Source organism: Lontra canadensis, unplaced genomic scaffold (assembly GCF_010015895.1).
Source record: "Lontra canadensis isolate GAN:19392208 unplaced genomic scaffold, GSC_riverotter_1.0 scaffold26, whole genome shotgun sequence".
NCBI classification, from domain to species: domain Eukaryota; kingdom Metazoa; phylum Chordata; class Mammalia; order Carnivora; family Mustelidae; genus Lontra; species Lontra canadensis.
The window spans coordinates 18569763-18597188 of record NW_022631020.1 but is presented as its reverse complement, the minus strand read 5'-3'; the positions used below and the strand labels follow the sequence as shown (position 1 = coordinate 18597188).

At 39.1% G+C, this 27426-nt stretch overlaps 1 protein-coding gene across 5 annotated transcripts in view; it reads left to right on the top strand.

Annotated features, from left to right (window-relative positions):
• Positions 1 to 21400: 21400 nt before the first annotated feature.
• The window catches only part of SCEL (sciellin), a 105028-nt gene continuing 99002 nt past the window's right edge, over positions 21401 to 27426 (top strand). For 3 of the 5 annotated variants that reach the window (XM_032864194.1, XM_032864191.1, XM_032864189.1), the window contains exon 1: positions 21402 to 21584. The gene's annotated coding sequence lies outside the window, so the exon portion shown is untranslated. Of the gene's footprint in view, positions 21585 to 27426 lie in introns of all 5 variants that reach the window. The other 2 variants (XM_032864190.1, XM_032864193.1) reach the window with 2 other exon arrangements.

Below are 27426 nucleotides of genomic sequence, written 5' to 3'. Positions count from 1 at the left end.
CATGGCAGGCTATTTTAAAGGATGGATAGGAGTTTACAGGTGATAGCTGATGAGGATTTCAGTAGAAGAATATTCATTGTCACTATTTATTTCATTAGATACCATTTTCCTAACATTGTGGTTGTTGGATTTGAAAATAATTTCAAGCTTACAAAAAAGTTGCAAGAACAAGAATAATACAAAGAATACCTGTATACTCTTTACTCAGATTTATCTGTGGTTAACATTTTACTTCATTTTCTTTCATTTGCTGCCTCCCTCTTTTTTGCATTGTATTATCAGTATTAAATTGTATACAACACGACCCTTTAACCCAGTACCACTTTTCTAAGTATTTCACTGTATATTTCCTCAGAATATTCTCTTTCATAAGCATAGTTCAGTCATCAACTTTAATAAATTTAACATTAGTGCAATAGTTTTATCTAAACAATTATCCTTTTTTAATTGCCCCAATAATGTTCTTTACAGCATTTTCCCCTCCACTTTAGAATCCAATCCAGGGTCAGATACTGCATTTAGTTGTCTTGCATCTTCAGCCTGGAACACATTAATAAAAGTTGTCTTGTGTCCTTAATCTTGAACAGTTCCACAACTGTTTCTTATGTTTTATGCCAATAATATTTTTGAAGACTATAATCTTACCTTCTTTTTAATAAAATATTCCTCATTGGCTTGATGTTTCCTCATAATTAGAGTCAGGTTACACATTCTCACCCACATACTTCATAGGTGATGTGTGTCTTTATCAAGGTGTCCCATCTGGAGGCACACAATGGCTGTCTGCTCCTCACTGGTGACATTAATATTAATCACCAGTGAAGGTGATACCCAGTTTCTCCCTGTACAATTAACTTTTTTTTTTTTCACTTGAAATTAATTGACAGTTTGTGATAAGGCACTTTAAGTCCAGTGCAAGTTTCTGGTTTCAGCAAAATTTTCTCTGGATTTAGTTATCATTCATTGATGATTCTTGCCTGATCTAGTCTTTATTCTAATGCTGCAAATGATTCAACTCTAGCACCCCCTCCACATTAACCAGCATCATTCAGCATTCTGCCTTAAAAGTACGAGACCTCCTCCCTGTCTCATTTATTTATTTACTTACATCAGTAGCATACATATTAGCTCATATTTTTCAGTGGTTTGTAAGTCATTCCTGTCCTTAATATTTTGGAGCTCATATTATCCCTAGTTTGACTTGACAATTGAAGGCCCTTTTCAAGTGGGTTCCTTGTTCTTGTTTTAAACCCCCATTGTTTTTTTGTTTGTTTATTTTTTTCTAAAGCACTTCTTCACTTTCTGGCATAACAATACATTCCTGGTTCATCTTGTACTATAAAGAATCTAACTTGTGGGTGATTAGTGAAGAGCACTTATATCTTTGAACCCTCAGCCCAATTGATATGGTAAGCATCTGTGCAGATAAATTTGGCTCAGGTATTTTGTTTTCAGTATTTAGCTCAACATATCTCCCTAAAGTACTGCCTTTTCCCCTTTCCTTTAGTTGGAATAGTATTAAAGGCCAAACTTTGGGATTAGGTTTGCTGCTTATGGTTACTTTGGTATGGTCTTTGCTTCTTCACCCTTTCGGTATACAAAGTTAGGAAGTATGTATGTATATGTATGCATATATACACACAAACATATAGATGCATAGGCATATAAACTTGCACAAACACATGCATATACACATTCCCATGTATTTTAGAAATTAAGAGCCCACATCAATATTTCCAATTCCAGTCCATTCCTGTGAGGATCCTTCTTGTCATTTATCATTGTGTATTTCTATGTCCCTTCTTCCTTAGTGGGAACTCTGCCTCTCAATAGCATAAACATATTTACTCATTGCTTAATCCTATAAAATATCTCAATTGTTTCAGAATCACTTCCTTCATGCCACTATAACAAGTACATCTACAAAAAAGACTTCAGAACTTGTTTGCAAATTCTCTATCCCCACTTTCTGCCCCATAAATAGTATTTTAATAGGAGAACAAATTTTAATGTCACCAATGTGAGACTTCCATCTACTATTGACTATACCTGAGACTATACAGTGTATGTGGAAATAGTCTTTACTCTAAAGTTCTGTGGTTCCTTCCTTGGCACATTCATATGTATGTAATGTAAATGTAATGTAATGTAAATCTGAAATGAGTGGGGTGTGCGTGTGTGTGTGTGTGTGTGTGCCCTGTGCATACTAAATATTGGTAGAACACTATGAGTATTTCTTTTCAAATTGTTTCTGTTTGCTTTATCCTTTTCTATTTTCATCACTCCCTGTAGAAAAACAGCAAGTTGCACCTAAATTCATTCTACTAAATGAAAGAAACCTGTTTGGAAAAAACTATATATTATATTCCAACTATATGTCACTTGGAAGAGGCAAATCTATAGAGATAAGAAAAGGATTAGTGGTTGCCAGGGATTGGAGAGGAAATAGGTGAAGCACAGGGAATCTTACTGGGACTTTGATAATAAAGTTAATAATAATCTATCAGTGTTGGCTCATTACAGAGTAAAATATGTATATACTGCCTGGAGCTTTCAAAGGACACCTATGTATCATTGTCATGTGTTGTTAATGGCACCTATTCCAGGAACAGACCATTAGACCATACTAATGCAAGAGATATAATAATAGAGGAAACTAGAAAGGTGGGATGGTCAAGGGGTATTTGGTATCTCTATACTTTCACCGAATTTTTCTGGAAACCTAAAACCTCTCCAATAAATAGTATATTAATTTAAAAAATAACAAATTTCAAATCTAGAAAAACTTAACTAGAGAAACAGAGAGCTTATATGTTACTGTGAGCTTCTAGAACACACAGCACAGTCATTAATTATCATCTAAGAAGCTGACCTAAATATTGGCAAAGACTTTTTGTTATTGTTGGTTTTGATCAGGTTTTTTTTTGCTTTTTAGGATTTATAATACATTTGGAAAAATTTAAAGGTTGCAAATAATTGTATTTTATTTGGCTTTCAGTGATCTTCAAGCCATCAATAAAATAAACTCTCAGAGATCTACTATGGCAAATCCTATTGGAATTACTTAGTTTCCTTCTACATTGTGCACCCCACCCCCCCCACGACAATTACAATGCTATGAAGACTTTCTGGACTGTTCTCAGTGGCCAACCCCCTGAATCTGAGTTTAGATCAGCAAACTCCTAAATTTTTCTTTCATGGTGATGCCTACTCTTTCTTGAGCCTCCTGGTTCTCTTACTGTGGGGGAGCAGCCATGCTCCTGGGCCTGACTTCTGGGAAGATATGCAGTTTTATTATCTTTCTGCAGGCATGGGAAACACAACTCAGGGAGCACTGACAGATGGGTCATGCTTTGTATCAGGGCCTGTATTAGTCAGGGCAAAGGATTCTCTTTCTTTGCATCTTTAGGATAGTAACTTTTGATCACCTGCATTAAATCAAAGTCCATTTGCTCTAAGATCCTCAGCAAAATTTTTGTGCCAGTTACTTATTACTTGGAAAATGGCTTCTTTCATTCTAAGCACAGCTACTTGGGACTCTGTGTCCTTGTTGCTTAGTTGCCTTGATGTTCTGCTCCATTGGTTTCTGTTGGCTTTGATGGAAGAGAGAGGAGCAGTCTGGAGCAGGCTGGCTTTGATGGGACATGTGGTTTTCAGATGGATTCCAATGTCACTCCTAGTCTTGTGATTCATGTCATTTCCCTGGTATTCATTTTGAGGAACAACACCATAATGTTTTCATGCCAGCCATTGGATAAATTTCATGGACATAAAGGAATTTTATTTAGCTATTAATAACAATAAGTGTGTTGGCTGTTGTCAGTATAATAAATAATTATATGTGATAAGCACCAAAAAGAAGCAAAATGCAGCTTTGGTGCATACATTTGTAGCATCATGTGAAATTTGATTTTATAGTCATGAGGTCAAAAGAAAATCTGGTGAGTTTGGAATTTAAAAATGTTTATCAGTTTCCTTCTTCTGTACTGATGCCAGGGTAGCTACACAAAAGTGATTCTGCAGAAGGTGTTAGTGTGTTCTAGGCTTTGCTGTACTCTCTTGTAAACTTGGAAACAAGGAGGAGTGACTATTAGGAATTCTGGCTTAGAGACTGTGTTAGTTAACTAGGGTGGCCATAACAAAGTACCAAAGATTGGGTGGCTTAATACCCACAGCTCTGTTACCTATCAAAGTTAAATATTTGTGTGAAGTTCCTTCTGTGATATTTGTCCAATTAATTAATCAATGTATCTATCCCTATACACCACTATATTAATTACTACAGCTTGATAACAAGTTTTTTCTTCTGGTGATACTAGTCCTGCACCCTACCACTGCCTTCTAATTCAGAAAGTTCTTGGGTATTCTCTCTCATTGATATAAGTTTCAGAATCAATGCATCAATTTCCATGAAAAGTTCTATTGATGTTTTGATTGGAACCTCATTACATCTGTAGATTATTTGGGGGAAAATTATATTCTTTATAATATTAAACCTTTCTATCCAAGAACACAAGATCTGTTTCCATTTTATTTAGGTATTATTTAATGTCCTTCTAGTCTGGTCTAGTCCCAAAGGGTCTTGATAACATCCCACAGACATTTGTATGACTTCTCTCTTCCCAGCATCCTCTTGTCTTTCAGTTTTTTTCTTCCTGGCCTCCAGGAAACTGGCCTATTATTTCATCTAGCCCTACCCATGAACAAGTCAGAGAGTCTTCCTTAGTGCAAAAACCAAAATAACAACAACAAGTATCCTTCAGTGCCCCACCCACTCAATGCTGGCATTCATGAGGGTCATGCCTAGTTCACAGATGATTCACAGGGCCATGACAATGGACTCCCACTGAGAATCAACAAGAGACTCAGCCCTTATCCAGGGTGACAGCTCAGCTCACGGGGGCAGTGTCCCTGATTCTCTCACTCCCCTCCAGTGGAGTAGTTTTATGTGTTGCAGGCCAGCAGAGTAAAAGCACCTTTTTCACCTGATATTGTATTCTGCCCAAAGTAAGCCAGAACCACACATCCAAAATAGAGAGAGAGTGACGTCAGTTTGGGCCTCGTAGGAACTCTTGAGATAAAACCATAGGGGCAGGGGGGCACCTGGGTGGCTCAGTGGGTTAAAGCCTCTGCCTTGGGCTCAGGTCATGATCTCAGGGTCCTGGGATCGAGCCCCACATGGGGCTCTCTGCTCAGCGGGGAGCCTGCTTCCCCCCTCTCTCTCTCTGCCTGCCTCTCTGCCTGCTTGTGATCTCTGTCTGTCAAATAAATAAATAAAATCTTTAAAAAAAAAAAAGAAGAAAACCATAGGGGCAGGAACCAAATTGCTCTTAAGCCTTTGACTTTTCCCATGATTGATGTGGCCTGTGAAAACACAGTTATGGTTAAAAGACATTAATATTGATCTGCACACATAGGGTTCTTTAAGTTTCAAAAAGAGCCCTCTGGAGGGCCTGTTCTGGGTCAGAGGCCTCTTCCCTCCTGGGATGAAAGGGGTACGAGAGTCCTCCTCCTTCCTGGGCTGTCAGAATGCACCAAGAACTTCAGGAGCTGTTTCACCAGAGCTCCTGGAGGGAAGGAGGGAAGAAAAGAGAGAAGTAGAAATCATATTTATGCAAAATGTCCTGTATGAGTTCCACTCTTTCCTTGGTTCATTACAAGAAATATTAGCTAGGCAAAGTTTTGTTTGTTATGATTTCTATGTTAAAATGTTAAAGAGATCAATAGCAGAAGAAGTCTACAGGAATTTTAATGTGAATGCAAATTTTTAGATAAAACAATGTAATATTGATTTCCTCTAAAGAAGCTGTAAATAAGCTTCTGCCCCTGGCCGAGGAACTTGCTCTTTATGCCACACCTCACGAGGAAGGTGCAGCTGCCAAATTCCTTGCACAATCCCTAAAGAATGTCTCTGCTTTTGAGAGCGTGTTTGCTCGGGCCTTGTCAGATTGGGCTTGAAGGGCGGGTGAGCCCACAGGGCGGGCTGCATACCTCCCCTGGGAGACCCAGGAGGCTACCCAGCCACTCATAACATAGGGCAGTGGGATCCTCAGGTGCAGCAGTAGAAGGTTTTTCTGTGGTTAGGCATTTGCCCAGAGGTATCTGAAATACTTCAATGAGGTCCTCTTGATTATCTTTTTTTTTCTTGTTGTTTTTTAATGACTTTGTTTACCTTCAGTAAATGACTTCGATGACATAATTTTTAACATTTCTTGATATGCTGCTGCCGTTGGGGTAAATCACAGTTATGTGGGCTTGTTGGCGTTCCTTCCTTCTAATCTGTGCAGGCGACTCAGGAAGCCTTGAAAGGAGCCCCACTCCTTTTCTCTGCTGTGGACTCTGCTGAGTGAGCGAAAGAGAGAGGAAGGTGTTTAATGCTTCTGCTTTATGATGTAACCCATTGCTTTTCTCTCTCAGTCTCGTCTTACTGTCTTACCGCCTTATCCAATTTGATCCAGATTCTTTTTTCTTACTGTTGGAGAAATAAAGATCTGGTGAAAAAGTAAAGGACCATAGACCTTATCAAGTAGCTTCATTAGAAACCCACTAGGAATTATTCTTGCTGTAAGACAGAGTTTGCTCTCTTTTAATTTTTTCATTTCAACCTATCTCTTTTTACAGAGGTAAAATGGGACTTGGTTAGGAAAGGAGAGCCAGAGAGGGAATATGTGTATACAAGTGTCAGGAATCTGAGGATAGTACTGTGTGTGTGTGTGTGTATGTGTGTGTGTGTGAATATATATATATATATATATATACACATACATATATATATGTATGTATGTGTATATATATATATACAGTTTATATAAGACCACAAAACTTCTTAAATGATTTTTTTTAAAAGATTTTTATTTATTTATTTGACAGAGATCACAAGTAGGCAGAGAGGCAGGCAGAGAGAGAGAGGAGGAAGCAGGCTCCCCGCTGAGCAGAGAGCCCGATGCGGGGCTCGATCCCAGGACCCGGAATCATGACCTGAGCCGAAGGCAGCGGCTTAACCCACTGAGCCACCCAGGTGCCCCAAGACCACAAAACTTCTTAAGTAAAGACAAGTAACAGTGGCTTACATCCATGCACTGGCTGTGTGAAGAATATTTGATTCTGTGACATGAGCACATCAACTTAGAAAACTTTTCTCTTCTGCTCATAGCTTGTCATTTAGCCTGCGATGGCTTTATCTTTTAACAGTGGAGGCTTTAGGTATGGCACACCAAACCTTTATAAGGAAATACATTTATTCAGAAAAGAAGTGGGCACTGAACATGTCTTTCCCCCTTCCTACATTTTCCACACCTACTTGTTTTACAGGGTTTAGGAGAAACAAAGCAGGGGAAGTGGGCAGATGCTAATGTGGGCAGTGTTAGGTGCTGGGAAGGCCCAACTTTCTAAAAGAGTCACACACTTAAGCTGTGAAATGAAAGTGAACTCCAGTCCAGTTTTCCTGGGGCCCTTCTCTGGACTCCCAGTGGCTATGGACACTGGAACTGCTCCAGGAGTCTAAGAGAGGGAGGGAGTCTGAAGTTGACTTCCTCATCAAGTCTCCTTGGGTTGGTTGTTGTGCAAGCAAAGATCAAACACTTCACATTTCCCAGCCTTTCTATATGGGGTTGGCCATGGGTGTGTGAAGTCAGGGTCCACTCCCCGTTTCTGTGTTGCAGAATTACAGTTAGACTGGATCAGCGAGTCAGGTTACAGGAGTGCTTTTGAGGGGGAGAAAACCCTAACCATGGCATCTTGGATCCGATGTGACAATGGGAAGTCTAGTGTTGGCTTTCCAGTGGACACAGAATAGTACACAGTAGAAAGTGGAGGGGTGGATGTATTGCAGCAGCAGCAGGGGCAGCTGCAGCAAGTAGTGGAGGGTGAAAAGCTCTGGCTCTTCTCTGGAGCATTTCCCTGCTGTGAAACCCTAGGTATATTGCTTAACCTCTCTGAATCTGTTTTTTCATTTGTGAAATGAAGATGGTACTTTAGAAAGAGGTTGTAAGGATGAACTCAGAGAAGGTTTAAGTGCTTTGAAGCTTACCTGAGAGAGTAAGTGGTCAAGGAATATTCCGTAATTTTGAATGGGCTCTGGTCTTACTTGCACACAAATGGAGTTGTTGAAGGTTTGGCAAGTCACCCAACCATTCAGAACTTCGGTATTCTTGTCTGGAAAATGAGGTTTGTAGTAGATGTTTATGATCTTTTTCTCACTAGTGTTCCCCCACCATGGGGAGGAGGAAAAGAAGGAGGCATGTTTTTCTCAGTAGGATTCAGTTAGCATGGACCAGAGAGAGGTTGGCCCAGCACTGTGAGCTCTTATTCCTGCAGACCCTTCTGCCCATGCTCAGTCCTTGATCAGATTGTGTCCAGCTGCTTTCTGGTAAAACAGCAGAGTTGAGTTTTAAGATATGACCCACAAGGCCTGAAATGAAGTATTTACTACCTGGCCCTTTAAGAAAAAGATTGCCAACCTCTGGCCATAGAACAAAGAACAAAAAAGAGGATTGATTCTAAGTTGCATCAATTATGTTAATAGTGAAAGCTATTACAACATTTGTATTCTGCTTGATACTTTCATAATGACCTTTGCCTCTATCTGTACTCAGAGCCAAGGTGTGTCACATTTTATTTGCTAATGAAAAATTCGTGAAAATTGATTCCGATGGTTTCTTGGAAATTTTCCATGATAGGGAAGGAATATTCTGAAAGATGCACTTTTGTAACTGTTGTGTTTTAAACATTGACTTTGGAATTGTGGGTCAGTATCATATGAATTTAATCAAGTCTTTAGGTTACTTTTTAGCTGCCTTGGGAATTTGATAGGTAGCGTTAAATTTCCTTACCTCTTTACTCTTCTTCTTTAGGTATTAATAGTAGAAATGGCAAAAGTCAAGATTTATTTTCATAGAAGACATTTGAATGTATAAACATGTACAGTTTTTTCTTCCTGAAAGAACTGAATATTCAGTAGAGAGAATGGAAAATAAAAAGCAAACCAATAGCAGAAAAAAAAAGAAAAATGAAAAACATCAAAAATGTAGAAAGAGCATGAGATGCATGACATAAAAAGCAAATTACCTCATAGTGTTCTCAATGATCTCAAGGCTTTTCTTTCTCTCCACACCACTTCTATCTCACACACCCCACTCCTAAATTATTGAGACCAACTACTTTTTAATAATTTTAAATGACTTGATGAGGAGAGGAACAGTTGTAAAATCAAAGCAAATAATAAGACATACCAATTCCAAAATACTTGCAGTTCCCTCTTTTCTAGAGACATTATTAAAATTTTTATAGATTTTTGTCTCAGCAAAGGATTATCCATTAATGTATGATAATGTTTGGAAATTAAAAAATTTCTAGAATTCTCTGTTCTTTTCTGAGAATTTATCCTTTGATTTTTTGAAGTAAAGGACATAGGAGGCAATCCAAAGATGAGTTGTGAGGAGAAACACAAGTGGGTGGAGGGAATAAAGTCCCAGGTGGAGAAGGTGAGTGGGAGGGGCTGAAGGTATAGGAAGTGGGGGCTTTTCAGATATTATGTGGGGGGGGCGGGAGCAAGGACACAATTTGGGAAAACCAAGTGGGCTTGAGAGATTCACTCAGAATGTGTAGGAGGTAGCAGCAAAAGATAGCGTGCGAAAATAGCAGTAAAAAACCAAGCATGAAGGTGAGGGACTGCTTGAACCCAGTTCTTTGGTCTAATCTTTTGAAGGCTGAGATATTGAGAAGGAAGACACAGAAGGAAGGGTCTGATGATTTCATTTTCTTGTCAGGTGACTTCTATTCGGTTTTCCCCTGTGCCACATGGTAATGCAAATGTATTCAAATAAATAATCACTGAGAACTGGCTAAGTCAGGCCTATTGTAGACATTATAGATTTGAGGGAATGTAAGCTTGAGCTATGCCCTGGAGATGCTTACTTCCTGATAGGGAAGACAAACACAGGTAGAGCTATTGACGTGTGTGTGTGTGTGTGTGTGTGTGTGTGTGTAGATGTTTAAATCTAATATATATGTGCTATATATGTATAAATCTAATATATAAGATATGTGTATAAATATAATATATGCAGGGGCTCTTGGATGGTTCAGTCAGTTAAGTGTCTGCCTTTGGCTCAGGTCATGATCCTGGGGTCCTGGGATGAGCCCCACGCCCCCACTCTCTGCTCAGCGGGGAGCCTGCTTCTCCCTCTCTCTTGCTGCTCCCCACCGCCTGTGCTCTCTCTTTCTCAAATAAATAAATAACATTAAAAATATATATGCATTATATAAGTGTAAATATGAACATACAGAGATATATATGGAGGTATATACATGTGTGTGCATGGCATAGATAGTATAGACAAGGTAGGTAAGTTTCTCCCCAAGTTCAGCTGGGAATAGATTTCACATGATCACTGCAAGCCATATTCGAACATCCAGTGACCATCTGGAAACATGCCTGTTAAGTTAATATTGTTTATATAACTCATGAGTGGAATGGAGAGAATGTTTTAAAAATTGCGTGTGTTTCTAACATTTGTTCACAAGATTTTTAAGTATAAAACTTTAGATACAACCCTAAGGATGTCAACTATTTTAAGAGTATAGATTTTTTCAATTTATTTACTAAATCAAAGAACTTCATGCATTTTGAACTTAATGAAATATTTAGATTTTTAAGTTGTAAAAATAGAGGAAACTAGAGAGAATGCCGAGAAATTGTAAACATGTGTTAGGTGCAGTAGACCAAATAATGTTTCCCCAAAGATGTCCACATCCTAATCCCCAGAACCTGGGGACATGTCACCTTGCTTGGCAAAAAGGACTTGGCAGATATGATCAAATTAAGGGTTTTGAGATAAGGAGATTATTCTGGATTATCTGGGTGGCTCCCATGTAATCACAAGTGTCCTTCTGACACAGAGACAGAGGATGGGTCAGAAGGAGGGAATATAATGACAGAGCAACAGGTTGGAATGAGGCAAGGATGGAGTCAGGAACCAAGGGAAGCAGGCAGCGTCGTCTATAATCTAAGAAAGGCAGAAATACATTTTTTTCCCTTTGAACCTTCAAACGGAGCCAACTTTGCCACCACATTGACTTTAGCCCAGTGAACTGACTCAGGCTGCTGATTTCCAGAACTGTAAGATAATGCGGTGTATTGCTTTAAGCCACCAAATTGGGGGTAATCTGTTACAGCAACAATAGGAAACTTATACAATAGTGAATTATTAGAGGAGAGAGAAAATAGATTTTGTTAAAAGATTTTATTTATTTATTTGACAGGCAGAGATCACAAGTAGGCAGAGAGGCAGGCAGAGAGAGAGGGGGAAGCAGGCTCCCCGCCAAGCAGAGAGCCTGATGCGGGGCTCGATCCCAGGACCCCGGGACCGCGACCCGAGCTGAAGGCAGAGGCCCCAACCCACTGAGCCACCCAGGTGCCCCGAGAAAATAGATTTTAAGAGAGAAATGAAACTCCACCATAGTGGTTGGATGTGGGAACACTGCAGCAGAAGAAAGAGATGGGGACTGAGAAGAAGAAGCGTCCAGCCAGTCATGAAGAGAGTGTGCATAATAACAAGCTGCAATTGAAGAGAAGGAATTGTGGGGCACGACGGTGAATACCGAACACACACGGGCACCTCTCATTCTGTTGTTCACAAATAATCGTTTCTGGCTCAAAAGACCAAAGTTTCCTGGATGACAAGCCCTTTATAAATCTATCAATAGTTTATCAATAAGCCCCAGGGACTGACTCTTGAAAAGATCATTATTCGCCTTCCAAAACCCATGTTTAGTGGTAGATAACTACTTAAACTTGCTCATTAGAGTTTGACCATTGGACACAGCCAATATGTCTAGATGAGTGGGGTCGTTAATTACACTTACACTCTTGTTCTTGTCTGATATATTTTATATGTAAATAAACAAAATGGATTAATATTTCACGAATAGCTTACTTTTAGGTAGCACCCTAAGTTCCAGGCCCCATGCTAAGGGCTTGTTGATAGGAACATAACTGATCACCATTATGATCCTATGTGGGAAGTATGATTTTATTATCCTCATTTCACAGATGTGGAAACTGAGACAAGAGTTTTGCAAGATTACACAATTCGTCACTGGCTGAGGCCACTGGGCCTCTTAAGTACTAGCTATATGGTCTCCACTATTAAAGTCCAGAATGTATGTGGTACACTGAGTACAGCTAGGTTACCAAATAACATAGCTAAGTGCTACAGTAGAGGCACATATAGAGTTTTCTTGGAGCAAAGAGAAAGGGGGGTTCCTGCCCATGTTTGGAGAGTGGAATGGTAGGAATATCTTCACAGAACAGGCTATGTGTTTGCCGGCATTTAAAGGTGAATAAGACATTGCCAAGTGCATAAGAGGCAAGGATATTTCAGGTCACAGGTGTTCCATAAGAACAAATAGTAAAGGCATAAACTGCACAGTAGTTTGGGCAACAGCAAGGATTTTGATGTTAATAGAGCTTAGGGTGCACAGGGTAAGTGGTGGGGGATGAGCCTGGAATAGCCAAAAGTGGCTTCAATAAGGCAGACCACCTTCCTGTTTATTTTATCTGCCCTGTCCAATATGGTATTCGAAAAGTGGCTAGTGTAGGGGCGCCTGGGTGGCTCAGTGGGTTAAAGCCTCTGCCTTCGGCTCAGGTCATGGTCCCAGTGTCCTGGGATCGAGCCCCGCATCTGGCTCTCTGTTCGGCGGGGAGCCTGCTTCCCCCTCTCTCTCTGCCTGCCTCTCTGCCTACTTGTGATCTCTCTCTGTCAAATAAATAAAAAAAAAATCTTAAAAAAAAAAAAGAAAGAAAAGTGGCTAGTGCAACTGAAGAGCTGAATTTTTTTAAAAGATTTTATTTATTTATTTGACACAGAGAGAGAGAGAGAGATAGCGAGAGAGGAAACACAAGCTGGGGGAGTGGGAGAGGGAGAAGCAGACTCCCTGGAGCAGGGAGCCCCATGCGGGACTCAATCCCAGGATCCCAGGATCATGACCTGAGCCGAAGACAGACGCTTAACGACTTAGTCACCCAGGTGCCCCGGAAGAGCTGAATTTTTAAATTTATCTAATTTTGGTTAATTTAAACTTGAATAGCCACAGATGGCTAGTAGCTGTCATATTGGGTAACATATTCCTATATGAATGTAAGGTGTTTGAATTTTATGGGACATGGGAATTTATGATATGTTTGAGGCTGGAGAATGATATGATTGCCTCTCTTTTGGAAAAAATAATATTAAAGGGGGATGTGTCTTTACTGGGGAGAAAGTAATAACTTGGTGTGTGCTATGCACTCGGCCCACTTCCGAGCAGTTGAGATGAACTGTGCTTTGAACCATGCAGCGCTGGTGTTGGTCACAGCTTAGTGAGATGGGGTAGGTGTCTGAGCAAAACCATCCTCTGTGGCTCACCAGAAGCCCAGGAGATGGACTGGTGCAGAGGCTGTCTCTGTAGAAACTCAGGCGACTACCAACCCCCCACCCCACCCAACTCAAAGCAGTTCTCTCTCAGAGGATTCAAACAGATACTTGCAGGAACTGTGATAAAATGGTAACATAGTAGAAAGAAGAAGGAAGAAGAGAATAAAAAGGCTGCTGACAATGTCTGTCAGCCTTTGGAATCTTCGTACTAAACCTCCTGTGCTATGAGGGTTAATTCCACCAAGCCTGGGATTCGCCTGAGTTACTCTACTACACTAAAAAAATAAGCATGCACAGCATTCATCTGAAATGTATTACTAGCATTACTTTGTAACCATGTGCCCTAAAAGTTTCAGCATGGTTTGTACCAGCTGGTCAGCATTGTTTCTTGTTAACAGTAAAACTGATGATTTGTGCCTGGTGAGACCCCAGAAGGCCTGGTCACATGGCAGGAATATGCCTTACATGACTAGGAAGGTATAAGAAATTCCAGCTGACACTCCATTTGGGTAATCCGCTCACAAGTCAGTGGTTCTCTGGGAGAAAGCAGATTTTGCAAAGACTCTTTCAGAGGGAGAACAACTGGAGCTTGCAAGAGGCTTCTCTGACCCTTTACTATGAAACAGGCTTTTCCTGTAATGCCTATCTTTATTTCAGTGCAGTTGCTACATTGAGTCTTTTTCCTGTATTAAGTTGTAGATTTCTGAGCATCATTATTTGAGGGTACTGTGGCTCTTCCCTGTTTAATTGCCACTGGTAGTGTGTTTCCGTTGACTGAGATTTCTGGAGTTTATCTCTGATCTTTACATCCTGAAAGAGCCTGAGTGACTCAGTAGGGGACAGGTCTGAACAGCAAAGAGGCCAGTTAGCAGGTGGTTGAAATGGTGTTCCCTCAGGATGTTGAAGTTCCCAACTCAAGCACAGGTGGTGGGAGTCAAGTAGAGGGGACAGGTTAGAGTGAAGCAGGTGATAGATTTGACAGTGATGGGTCAGGGACCATTTCATTAGCTGTGGATGTGGAGAGAGCAAGGGAGGAGACACAATGGTCGTGGAGGCTCCAACCTCAGGTAATAAGTTCAGTTATGATAATTACTGTTTGAGCAATCTCTATAAAATGCAGAGAAATCTTTTCCTGCTTTAAGAGAGCAGGGAGCATTACCGGTGAGTTGAAGAACTGAGGCTAGAATGTAGTTCTGCCTATTATAATTTATATAGTTCAGCCAGGGATAGAAAAATATCATAAGAAGATCAGACTTACAAGACAGATAAACCAGATTTTTGGTTTGGTGAATATCCCTTGTGTATGCCCACTTATTGCTTATGATCATTATTTCTTCATTCAGTCAACAATTAGTGAGTGCTATTATGAGTCAGGAACTGTGCTACACATTTAGAATAGAGACACATTTAAGCCCTGCTCCCTGATCTCAAGGGGCTTGTGATATAATACCATGAGGTAGTTGGCAATGGAGAGACTGATATAAAGTGGAAAGCACTGACTGTAAATTGAAAAAAACAGAGCTAAAAAAAAAAGAAAAAAGAAAAAAATCAGACCTGATGATCATGAAATTATGAAATAACAATCTAAAAGTAAAGACTTTAATTATAAAAGTTGATTTGCCAAAAAAAAATTTTTTTTTTAAAAAGCCGATTTGGCATTCTAGGTTTTTCAGTGGAAGGAAGAGCAACTCTTCCTTCTAATCCCTGCAGAATTGGTTATTTCATTCTGGAACAGGAGGCTTGCACTGTGTTTGTGGTGTAGCTTACATTTTCTATAGGAGATGATATGACTGGGAAAGTGTGGACAGACATATACCACTCTGAAGAACTGTTATTGTTGCTGCAGAAATGCTGCTTTGGATAGGTACAGGAATGAGCAGGAAAGCAGCAAAACTTCCAAGCAGGCTTTCTTGACTTTGGCACTATTGAGGAGAATCTGGCTGTAAGTCCTGTTTATCCAACTAGATCTCTGCTCCTACTTCCCTCATTAATTGGACCAGTCATGCCTCACATTGCCTCAGACTGCCAAATCCTGAACTACATTCATAAGCAGGAATCTGGAGACCTTAAGGAGCAAATCTAGGAAGGCAAAGTGGATGGATGGCTCTTCTCCCCTTCGACCATCTAATCAATGTTCATACAAACTTAGAAACTCAATATCAACATTAGCCCCCAGGCCCAGGTAGAATTCTTCAGTCTCTCTACCATGTAACTATGACCATAATATTTCTGTGTATTACTTTGTCCTGTGTATTACAGTTATTTAATTCAATGTCCATCTCTCCAACCATGGTGAATTCTTGGAGAGCAAGTACTGGGTCTCATTAATTTTCCTGTCCTTTGGATTGAAACAGTACTAGAAGCACTTACTTAATTAAGTGCTATTAAGCAGTACTTAATATTTGTTAAGTGAGCAAATGATTGAAGAAGACAAATGAGGGTAAGAGGGATAAATTGGTAAATCCATTACAGAGGATAATTTGCTAATATTTATCTACCAGTGTTAAAATGTATCAATTCTTGAATCTAGCACATCTATAAGCATTTATCCTACAGGTATATACACGCATATGCCAAATATTTATGTACAGTGTTACTGACTGCAGCATTGCTCATTAGCAGAATCTTCAAAATGACGGAAATGTCCATTAATAGTGGATTGATGAAGTAGATTATGGCATATCCATAGGATGAAAGGCCAAGCAGCCACAAAAAACACAGTGTAGAAAGATTGTCAGGATATGATGTTAAAGCAAAAAAAAAAAAAAAAAGGATTCAGAATAATGTAATATGCAAACATTTCAGAAAAAAATGGAGGAAATAACTGTATCTTACATTTGCTCATATATGTATAAATATCTATGGAAGAACCCAGAAGAAACTAAATAACTGCTCTTTTTTGGAGATCAAAGTTTGGGGGGAGTGGAAGACTGTTCATTGTACTCCTTTCTATACTTTTAATTTCTGAAAATGTAAGTAGATGGCTGGTTCAAAATATATTGTGTAAATATTTTTTTTAAATGAAAACTGCCTGTGGATGGTCATAGCAAGTTTGTTCATAAGTGCCAAAAGTTGGAAACAAATAAGATGTTTTTCATTGGGCAAATGGATAAATAAACTGTGGTATAGACAGTGGAATAGCTGAAAAGCCATGAGCTATCAAGCAGTGAAAAGACATGGAAGAACCTTAAATGCATATTACTGCGTGAAAGAGGCCAATCTGAAAAGTCTACATACTGTATGATTCCAACAGGATGACATTTGGCAAAGACAAAACTATGTAGACAGTAATAAGGTCAGTCATTGCCAGGAGTTGTGGGGAGGGTACGATGACTAGACAGAGCACAGAGGATCTTTAGGGCAGTGAGAAGATCTCTATGATACTATAATGGCAGATACATGTCATTATATATTCATCCGAATCCATAGAATGTACGGCACCAAGAGTGATGGTCTAATGTAAATTATGGACTTTTGAGTGACAATGACGTGTGAGTTTAGATTCATCCATTTTACAAATGTATGTGCCTGGTGGGGGTGGTTTATAATAGAGGAAGCTGTACATGTGGGGGAGGAGGTATATGGGATTTCACTGTACATGACTCTCTATTTTGCTATGAACCTAAAACTGCTCTAAAAATAGTCTTAAACAAGTAAATAAATATTCTTTAAATAAAGAGAAAAAGAAAACATTGATAAGTTAGATTTACACTGTCATTAAGGGACCCTGGATTATGAAGCCAGTCAAGGCCATTCTCTCGTCTAACATTGCAATCCAACACATGTGGGCTATGATGGTTTAAGATTTACATACATTTCCTGCTAAAAGCTGTTGTACTTTTCTGTCACTTACTAGTCAGGGCTCAGGCCTGCTATACATTTAGCTCATCATGTGGTCTAGCCACAGTCTCTTGGATCAAGTAGCACCCATGCTCCTTTTTGGCATTTTGGAGACATAGTGGAGCTTCATACCCAAGAATGTGGGATCTGCAGTCAGTGTACTTCAACTGGAATTCGGGATATTTCTCATTCCTAGCTGTGTTTGTCTTAGGCTTTTGTTTTCTTGTCTCTATCATGGATATAACAGCAGTTCCTATTGTGTAGGGTGTTTGTGAAGATCAAATGAAATAACACAGGTAAAGCACTTAGCGCTGATTGGCACATATTTAAATGGTTGATGTTGCTATTTTTGTTATTTTCATCATCATCATTATAATCACCATCAACCATGCCTAATCTCTGCTGTTTTCTTTGGGCAGGGGAATTCCTATTTGTAGCATGAAGAGTCAGAAAGGACTCAGAGCTGAGTCCTTCTGGTTCTTTCTCATGTTTTTTCTAGACCAAAGGTTTGGAGTCCTCGTTTAAAAAAACCTGACATCTTCATGGTGACCTTTCTGCAGTTGGTAAAGAGGTCTCATCAGTCTTGCTGCACCAAGAAAGACACGGGCATGAGGGTTAAGTGATTTGCCCATAGTGAAGAAAGGGGCTGCACAGAAAATGGCACTCGGGCTCCCGTGCGCCCTCCGCTGAGCTCTCCATTGACCCACATTACGCTGGCCCCATCAGAGTGTATGAAGCAATGCACCAGCTCTTGCAGCACTGGCAGTAATGCAGGAATTCTGACATCTGTCTACTCCCAGCCAAAGAGAAATTGGCTCTGTAATTATCATCCTAATGATATATCTTTGTATCTTTGTTTTAACGTGCACATAACATTTTTTCCATCTGGGAGGAAAAAGGGGGACTCTTTTTGAACCCCAGTGTGTCCTATATAATAGATTAGAGAAGTTTGAGATGCTTATTTATCCCATTTGCATTTTTTTTTTTTTTCATTTTCCACATCACTTTTGGAATCTCTCTGGGGTGAGGAGGTATCTTAGTCCCTTCAGGCTGCTACAACAAAATACCACAGACTAAGCAGTTTATAAACAACAGAAATTTAATTTTCACTGTTCTGGAGGCTGGGGGGCCTGAGATGAAGATGCCAGCATGGTTGGGGGCGGCTTCTCTCCCTGGTTCAAAGCCTGTGCCTTATCACTGTGGCCTCACCTGAAGGAAGAAGCTAGAAAATTCTGAGAGGTCTTTTTTGTAAGAATACAATCCCATTCAGGAGGGTTCCACCCTCATAACCTAGCACCTCCCAAAGGCCCCAACATCCCAACATTACCCTCTTTGGGGGTTAGGATTCCCATATATGAATTTCAGGGGGACACAAACATTCAGACCATTGCAGAAGGTGACAATCATTTAATAACAATTATTAAATTAATGTATGAAAAGTGCTTAGAACAATGCCTAACACATTAACAGTGCTATGTATTTTGTATTTTCATTATTATGTAGTAGTAAGGGCTCATTTTGGCTGATTGTTTCATTGGATATAATACATAGAAAAAGCACTGCTTCATTTAAAAAAAAAGGGAAAAACAGGAAAACCACTCTTCTATTTTAGGAGCTATATTCAGTATAAAATCCCCCCTCTGAGATGCATGGCAGATAATGTTAATTAAAATTATGGCACTCCTGAGTAAGTCAAAAGTTGCTTTACAAATCTCATCATATCCCTCCAGGCAGCCACTACCAAGCAATTGGCATTGGGCACCTGCAATAAAACATGCCAGCCTAGGAGCTCACATTCTAAAGAGACCTCAAGAACTCAGATACTCACAGTGAAATAAGCCGGTGGACCAAGTATTCCAAGCATGCTCAAGGCCTGAGTGAAACCAAGACCAAACCTATCTGGCCACTTCCACACCCAAACACATTGTTGACTGACCTCTTCAAACTTTGAGATTCTTAATTCTCAGCAGTCTTTTCACAGAATGTCTGCTCAGCCAGGAGGAGGTGTGAATTTTCCCCAAGTGTTTAGAATGAACCCCTTCTTGAGTCAAAGATTTGGTTCTAAATGAAAAGACACTGGTGTGGCTTAGTGGTATGGATTCCTGCTGGATGAGAGGAACCATCAATTACAGGAAGAAATAATTGCTTGGAAGCTCAAAAGCCTAAGATGTATCTTGGGCAGTATATTTTACTTCATTAAAATTTAAAAAACTTATTTTTCTGGTTCTATATTTTATGAGGACAAAAACATACATTTAAACATTCTGTAATGTAAGTTATTGCCTGTCCCTACAAGCTGGCTCTGAAACTGTTTTAGCCCTTCATTTGGCTAAATGAATGCTGAATCATGCTGAATATAACTTCTAATTTATTTTACTGAATGTTACTTCTTTATAATGCTGAATATAGCTTCTAATTTATTTTTTGAATTGAACAAACATGTTTTTTCAACTTTCTCATCTATAGTATTAATATCCAGCCTCAATCTAACCAACATTTACAGGCATCACAGAAGTTCAGTACATATTTCTAAAATTTTTTACATTTATAAAATTCTGTGGAAGGATGGATTATACATGTATATATATGTTACTTTTATTTTTTTAATTTTTAAAAGATTTTATTTGACAGACAGAGAGAAAGAGAGAGAGCACAGGCAGGGGGAGCAGCAGAGAAAGAGGGAATACGAGCAGGGGAAGTAGGAGAGGGAGAAGCAGGCTCTCTGTTGAGCAGAGAGCCCGATGTGGGGCTCGATTCCAGGACTCTGGGATCATGACCTGAGTCGAAGGTGGATGCTTAACCCACTAAGCCACCCAGGCACTCCTGTATGTTACTTTTTTTTTTTTTTTAAGATTTTATTTATTTATTTGACAGACCGAGATCACAAGTAGGCAGAGAGGCAGGCAGAGAACGAGAGAGAGAAGGAAGCAGAGGCTTAATCCACTGAGCCACCCGGGCGCCCCAGTATGTTACTTTTAAAGAAAATTTCCATTTTAGATTTTCAAATTCTTCAGCCCAGAAAAAGGGCCTATTAAGGAAGTGGTGTCCCAGAGTATAATGACTGCATACTACAATTGTCTGTGCCTTCCATTCTGAACATTTTTCTACTTGTTGTTATGGTCATTTCTGTGACTACAGCTCAGCTGGCCTGTAGTTTTCAGGAGCTGTCTTGAAATTGGGAGGATTTGGTTAATTGTTGGTATGACGAATGAATAAAGATGACCCAGGAAGTTCTAATGACTTGGCTTTGCTTGGCAACGTCCCAGGTTTGCTGAGCTTCTTGTAAAGTTTCCCTGGCTACGATGGAAGGTACATTTCAGACCCTATAATGGGAACCCCCACCAAGCATGGCTTTTCTATGTTGTTGCTTCCTCTGCGGAGCAGGGGTTGACACTAGAGTCTACTTCTGCCCTTAGATGTGAAAGACGTTCCAAGTGTCTCTTTCACGTTGTTATCTACGTTGGAATAATGAAAGGATCAGAATTCTTACATTTCATAATGCTTGTTTCCTCTGATGGTTTTATAAAAATATCCCATGTATAGAATTTGTGTCCTTTCTTAGTTTCTGATTTCAGAATTTCAAAGGCCTTCTCTCTCCTAAAGGATATGGTTCCCGTGAGCAGTGTGCCTCTTGTGTTGTGCCTCAGTGCCCCAGCCTTCCAGCCACTATGGGTAGATAGAGAAAACCTCTCCCTACCTTAAGTTTTTGTTTTGCTTTTTAAGATAATCCAAAATGGGGGGTGCCTGGGTGGCTCAGTGGGTTAACCTCTGCCTTCGGCTCAGGTCATGATCCCGGGGTCCTGGGATCGAGCCCCGCATCGGGCTTTCTGCTCCGCAGGGAGTCTGCTTCCCCCTCTCTCTCTGCCTGCCTCTCTGCCTACTTGTGATTTCTCTCTGTCAAATAAATAAATTAAAAAAAAAACTTAAAAAAAAAAAGAGAATCCAAAATGGATGGGGTACTATGCCTCCTTGTTCTGTGTATTGTTGATATCAATTAAAAGGGCGATAACAGGAGTACATTCTTTTTGGCATAACGAGGCCATAACTTAGAACAAGAATTCGCCAAACAGAGACAGTAGGTCCATGAGTGAGCCTGTTTTAATTGAATTGGTATTTATATAAGGTGACACCCTCTTTCACACCACCCACCTCCTCCCTGGGTGACTCAGCCACTGAGGGAGAAGCCGCAGAACTATTCATTAACACAGTCAAGTAGAGGTGGAAAGGACACTCATTTAACTCTGGGTACACATTAGTTTCAGCAGGATCCACCTGGGGAATCGCTGCAGACAGTTTAGACAAAAGGTCCTGGTTTTTGCCTGAAGAGAGGTAAGTTGAATGATATTTGCAAACATAAATTTATCTGCTTTCCTTGTATTACTTTCCCTGTGTTTTTTGCAAATGACTACAATGAAAACTTACTGTATTAACTTTGTCGTTTCTCCAGTTAAATTTCGACAGCTCCCAAGGGGCTGTTCTGCTTGTCAACAGCTCTGCTGCTTCTTGTGATTTGAGATGGCATTGCCTTTTAACTTCTCTGCAACTTAACACAATTATGGGTAGCAGAAAAATGAAAGCCTCTTTGAGTTTCCGTGTGGGAGCTGTCAGCTGGTGAATCCGATCACCCATAAGGGTAGTAACTTCTTCAAGGCAATTCTATTTCGCAAGTGACTATAAAAACATTTTTTAAGAGGACCTCCCTGTTTTCACAGATGATGCTTTTATAGTGTGCTCCATTATTTTACGGATTTGTTTTCCTTGACTGCTAAAAACATTGCAAGCACTGAGCTGTGAGGGGGAGATGACAAGCCCATACCCCCTCTACCTCTTCTTCTACCCCAAATAAGAAAAACCACATTTCTTGCACAGTGTACCAAGGAATAAAGCAGGGTGGTATGAGCTGGCAGCAGGTGGGGGGGGCACATAATGTCCTCCAGGCATTCATGTATATTTGGCCAACTTGTCTATGTTATATCCTGAGTTCTAACCCAAGAATTGGTTAATGTAGATGGGGGGCAATTTTCAACCTCTATTCATATTCTAGTCCTGAAAATTGGCTTTAGAAACTGATTCTTTGATAGGATTAGAAAAATTATTCTAACCAGGCTTTCCTTTATAATTGATAACAAAGCTGACTTGTCTGACTCATGTTTTTTTCTCCACTGTTTCCATTTATGACATAGAGCCTTGGGACTCAAACTCCTGGATACATGCAGTTTGCAAGTAGTAGCTCTGTGCCCACTAGAGGAGGGTCTCCTGCCCAAGAACCTTGAGGCTCTGCCTTAAGTTCTAGCCTTCTCATTGCTTCCCATTGCTGACCAGGTCATGTGTGTCTCAGAGGGGTTTAGAGCTCAATTCCCAAAGGTTTACTGAGGAATTTTATAACCTGGCTTTCAAACATTTATAGTAATCAGAAAGCTAAAGCACAGCATTTGTGTATTTTAAGTTTACTTTTCAGTAAAGGGGATCAAATTTAAAACCGGCTATCACTTCCACAGTTTATAAAGCAAATGTGGTCTTCCTGATATCTGTCGTACCCCAGGGCTTATTGGAACAATCAGTTTGACAAAACTGAGAAATGTTATCAATAAAAATTTTTAGAAAAGCATTGGGTTGATTTTAAATGTCAGGTTAGACAGAATGCAGATAAACAGGTCAGGGTTTTTATTTAAATTTTAGCTTCATGTAAATCTTTGATTCCGGCAACAGAAATTTCTGATAAGAATGGAGCAGAGCCTTTTTTTTAGATGCGTCTAATGTGTGAATTTTTTAGATGAGGAAGACGAAACATATCAGTGTCGAGAAACTTGCCAAGACATGGTTACCAGAATCAGAACGAGAAGCTTGATTTTTGTCTTACTGAACTTTTCAATGATTTTTCAAATTTCTTTCACATAAAATATGTAGGAGCAATAAATGAGCTTTCCTCTGGCTTTATAAAAAAGCTAAAATGATACGGAAACAAGAATTTCCTTATCTAGTAATACTTGTGCGTGTGGTATGGCTATTACATAATGAGATACATTTTTATTTGTGGTTTATGGGGTCCGTCCTGTTAAGCATTGTATTCCCAGGGTTTTAATCCAAGGAGCAGTCAGCCCCTCTGCAGGAAGGCAATGTGGTATGTGTTTGGAGGTTGTGGTGCTCCCCATCTGTGACATCCCTACCTCAGCTACCATTCTGTAGTTGCAATGTCTTTCCTAACCACTGGAGTTTTGACTGAAATACCTAAAAAACTAATTTTTCTGTCAACAAAACAGAAAGAATATGTTTTGAATGACTAAACTCAGACTGCGGTATCTAATTCACAGTATCTAAGCAGTCAACTTAAGTAAACATGATTTAACTGAGAGTATCCCTGTGATCCAGGCATTAACTTGAAGCATTCTTTATGAAAAAAGTGGTAAAATCCTTGGCCAAGAGGTCAAGGGAGATCTTTGTTGTCCCACACAGCGTATCTTGTGATATTATCTGCTTCCAGGCCATTGATTGATCAAATTTCCTTTTCTCTTGTTGAGCATTTTGGAATAGGATTTTATGTAAAATTTCTGTGTACTGTCATTAGTTTCTCAGGGTTTACTTTTTAATCACGAGTCTTCATCAGACATGTTTAAGTGTTTCTAGTTTATCGCTGTAAAAATCTGTGTGATTTTAGAATTTGGGAGAGGCCCTTCAAATGGACGCTTTCTCAAATGACAGCTGTATTTATTAGATTGCATTTTATGTCAGTTGCTAAACTTATTAAGGATACAAGTCATCCTTTTATTGTGATTATTAATTGGAAGAGCACCTTTTATGGCTCCCCATTAAATGACAACTAGCTTACTTCTAGACATGAGAACCAACAGTGCTGAATCCTCATCGTAATTGTATACTTGAGAACTCCAAGCATCTAAATAATTTATTCTGCATTTCTAGACCAAAGTTCCCCTGGCCTAAAATGTAATTCAGTCTCCTTTTATGGAACCTCCTGGGGGGGGAGGTAGTGAACTGTAGACCATACTTTTCAAACTGGAACATACACATCCCAGAGACTGGTGGTATTTGAGAAAATGCACAGATGCCACGTGGTACAAATGCACTAAGAGCTAATTTTACTTAAAAGGTTTTGCAGAAAAATGTCCTCCTAAACTCTGCCCGCTTTTGTCATTAGGTAAAAGTTTGAAAGGAATCCGTATAGAAAAAACTGTGAGGCTGGAATCCAGATAGACTTGGACTGAATTGTGATCCTACTTTGAACCAAGGGTAATTTGTATGATCATGCATGTCTCATAGCACCAGTAGATACAAAGAAAATTTAGAATTCATTTTAAAAATTTTTAAAAATCTTTTTTAAAAAATATTTTATTTGTTTGCAAGAGAGAGAGAGAGAGAGTAGTGTGCGTGCACAAGCAGGGGGAGCAGCAGGCAGAGGGAGAAGCAGATTTCCCTGCTGAGCAGGGAGCCCGATGTGGGGTTCGATCCCAGGACCCTGGAATCATGACCTGAGCTGAAGGCAGACCCTTAACTGACTGAGCCACCTAGGTGCCCCCCAAATTTAGAATTCTTATTGAAATATATATATATATAAAGAAATAAATATAAATAAATATATAAATATATTTTATATAAATATATAAAGAAGTAGTAAATATATATATTTACTATTTCTTTCACAATAGCACAAGATATGTGAAACATAAAGAAAAAATCTCCTTGAGAAAAATGTGGGACCCAATTTTAGAAAACCACAGAAATTTATTGTAAGACATGAAGAATTTCTTGAGTAAATGCTTCTTTGAGTACTGACCCTAGATGGACAGATTGAATATCATAAATGTCAACTCTTTTGAATTCATTTTATAGGATTCATGCAATTCTGATCAAAAGTTCCAATAAAATATTTATTTTGGAACTAGAGGAAATAATTTTAAAGTTTATATGAAAGAAATAAGTGGGTTAGAATAGTTGATAGAATTTACACAAAGGAAATTAATGAGGGGTGCTTGCATTGGTATTAAAATGCATTATAAAAAAGACAGTAATTAAAATGTTATTTCTGTTGCAAGAAACTAAAAACAACTTTCTGAAACAAGACAGTCATGAAGCATTCTAGAATATGTAAGAATTTTATATGTGACAAAGGAAAAATCACATATCAATAGGAAAGGGATTCACCATTACCAGACTAAATCCATATGTAATAGAGTTTCCATGTAACAATAAAATACTTTTTAAAAAATTTTAAGAAAGCACACATAAACATTTAATTAATCTCATTTGTCTAATAAATATCCCTCTAGAACTGATTATGTGCCAGATACTCTAATAAGTTTCTAGAAACACAACTGTAGAGAAAATGGTCTTGTTTATAGTTTTCAAGATTTAGTCTGTGTGTGTGTGTGTGTGTGTGTGTGTGTGAGCACACGTGCACATGTGTGCCCACGTGTACTCACTCTAGGGATAGAAGAATAGTCAGTCACACAAACAGACAGTCTGTTTGGTAAATGTTTTTACCAAGAGATACTCTTTGCTATTTGAACACTTAGTATGGCCCTTAACTCATCCTGGGGAGGTGGGGGCCAGGTTACAGTGCTGTCACTGAATGCTTCTGGGAGGTTATGTGACCTAAAGAATGAATAGAAGTCTTTTCTGAAAAGAGAGTTAAGGGGTGAGGAAAGGTTCAGAACAAAGACTGTTTGGGGCCTAGTGCATAGCATAAGCAACAGCCTAAGGGTGATAAAATGGATAAAGCCTTCAGGGAATTAGCGTGATTTAGTGTGGCTGAAACTAGAGCTTGAGTGAGGAATGGGGAGTGGGGAGAGATGAGACAGGAGGGTGTGTGGACTTGTAAGCCTTGTTGACAACTTGGCTTTTAGCCTGACGGAAATGGAGCACCACCGAAAAGTTTTAAGCAAGATGGTGACTCTCTGGCAGAGAATGGGTTAGAAGAGATTAAGTCTAGAGACCAGGAATATTTTGAGGAAGCTGTTAAAATAGTGAGCAGATTGCAGTAGCTTGAATTGGTAGCACGAATAGGGAAAGACATCCTGTAAGGGATATGTAGGAGCAGAGTTGTGGGTCTTGGTGATTGCTTGGATTTTGAAGTCAGAAACAAGTTTCATGCATGGTCTACAGGAATTTTTAAAGACTGAAAGAATTCATAAGGGGAAAGATAATTAGAAAAGTGAAAGCTGCTGATAAAAACAATCAGAATAAGCAGACAAATGAAAATTGGAAAAGTAAAAATTACTATTACTGATATATGATGAGAATAAGAGAGCAGTAAGAAACACGTAATATAAATCATTGGAGAATTCACAAAATAAATAAAACAATGGATACAATCATGAAAATATGCAATTGAGGTAAAGTGATTCCACTTTCATTTATTAAATTGTTAAAGGATTAATAAGTGACAATTATAAATGCTGGTGAATGTGTGGACATTTGTATACTGCTGGTGCATTATAAGCTGGTATAGGTTTTAAGGAAGGAGATTTGACAATAGGGATCAAAAAGGTTTTAGAAGTTATACCCCTTGGCAAGCAATTTCACTTCTAGGGATTCATCCAAAGAAAATAATCAGAGGTGTGGTCAAAGATTTTTGTATGGTTTTGTTGGAAACACCAGAGGAGTTATGTTATATTCATAGACACATAAGATGAAATATATTTTAGTTGCAGAAGAAATGATCATTTAATTATTTTTAATGACATTGAAAAAATGTCGATCGCTAGGAACTAATAGGCAAAGAAAACCCTGGAAGAAAATAATGATATAGATGAAAGGTGTCTCATTTTTTTTTCTTTGTGCTTTCTTTGACTTTTCACATCTTCTTTTGAGTATGTATTACTGGTATAATAAAAAAGATAGTACAGTGTAAGATTGTAATAAAGAATGACCTCATGACAGAGCCATTGTGAATATGAAACATGGTAAAGTACTTATGTTAACTAATGGGGTTTTGGCTCATAGTCCATGGTTAAGAATTTGGGTCTTCACTCATTTAACAAATGTTTTCAGCTAAAACTGAAAATAGCTTATGAAGGGCTCAGGTGACAGATAACTTTTATTCCATAGCATTTTTATTAATGAGTATTAAATCCATGTCTTTTTTTTTTTTTTTAAAGATTTCATGTATTTATTTGACAGAGACAGAGATAGCGAGAACAGGAGCACAAGCAGGGGG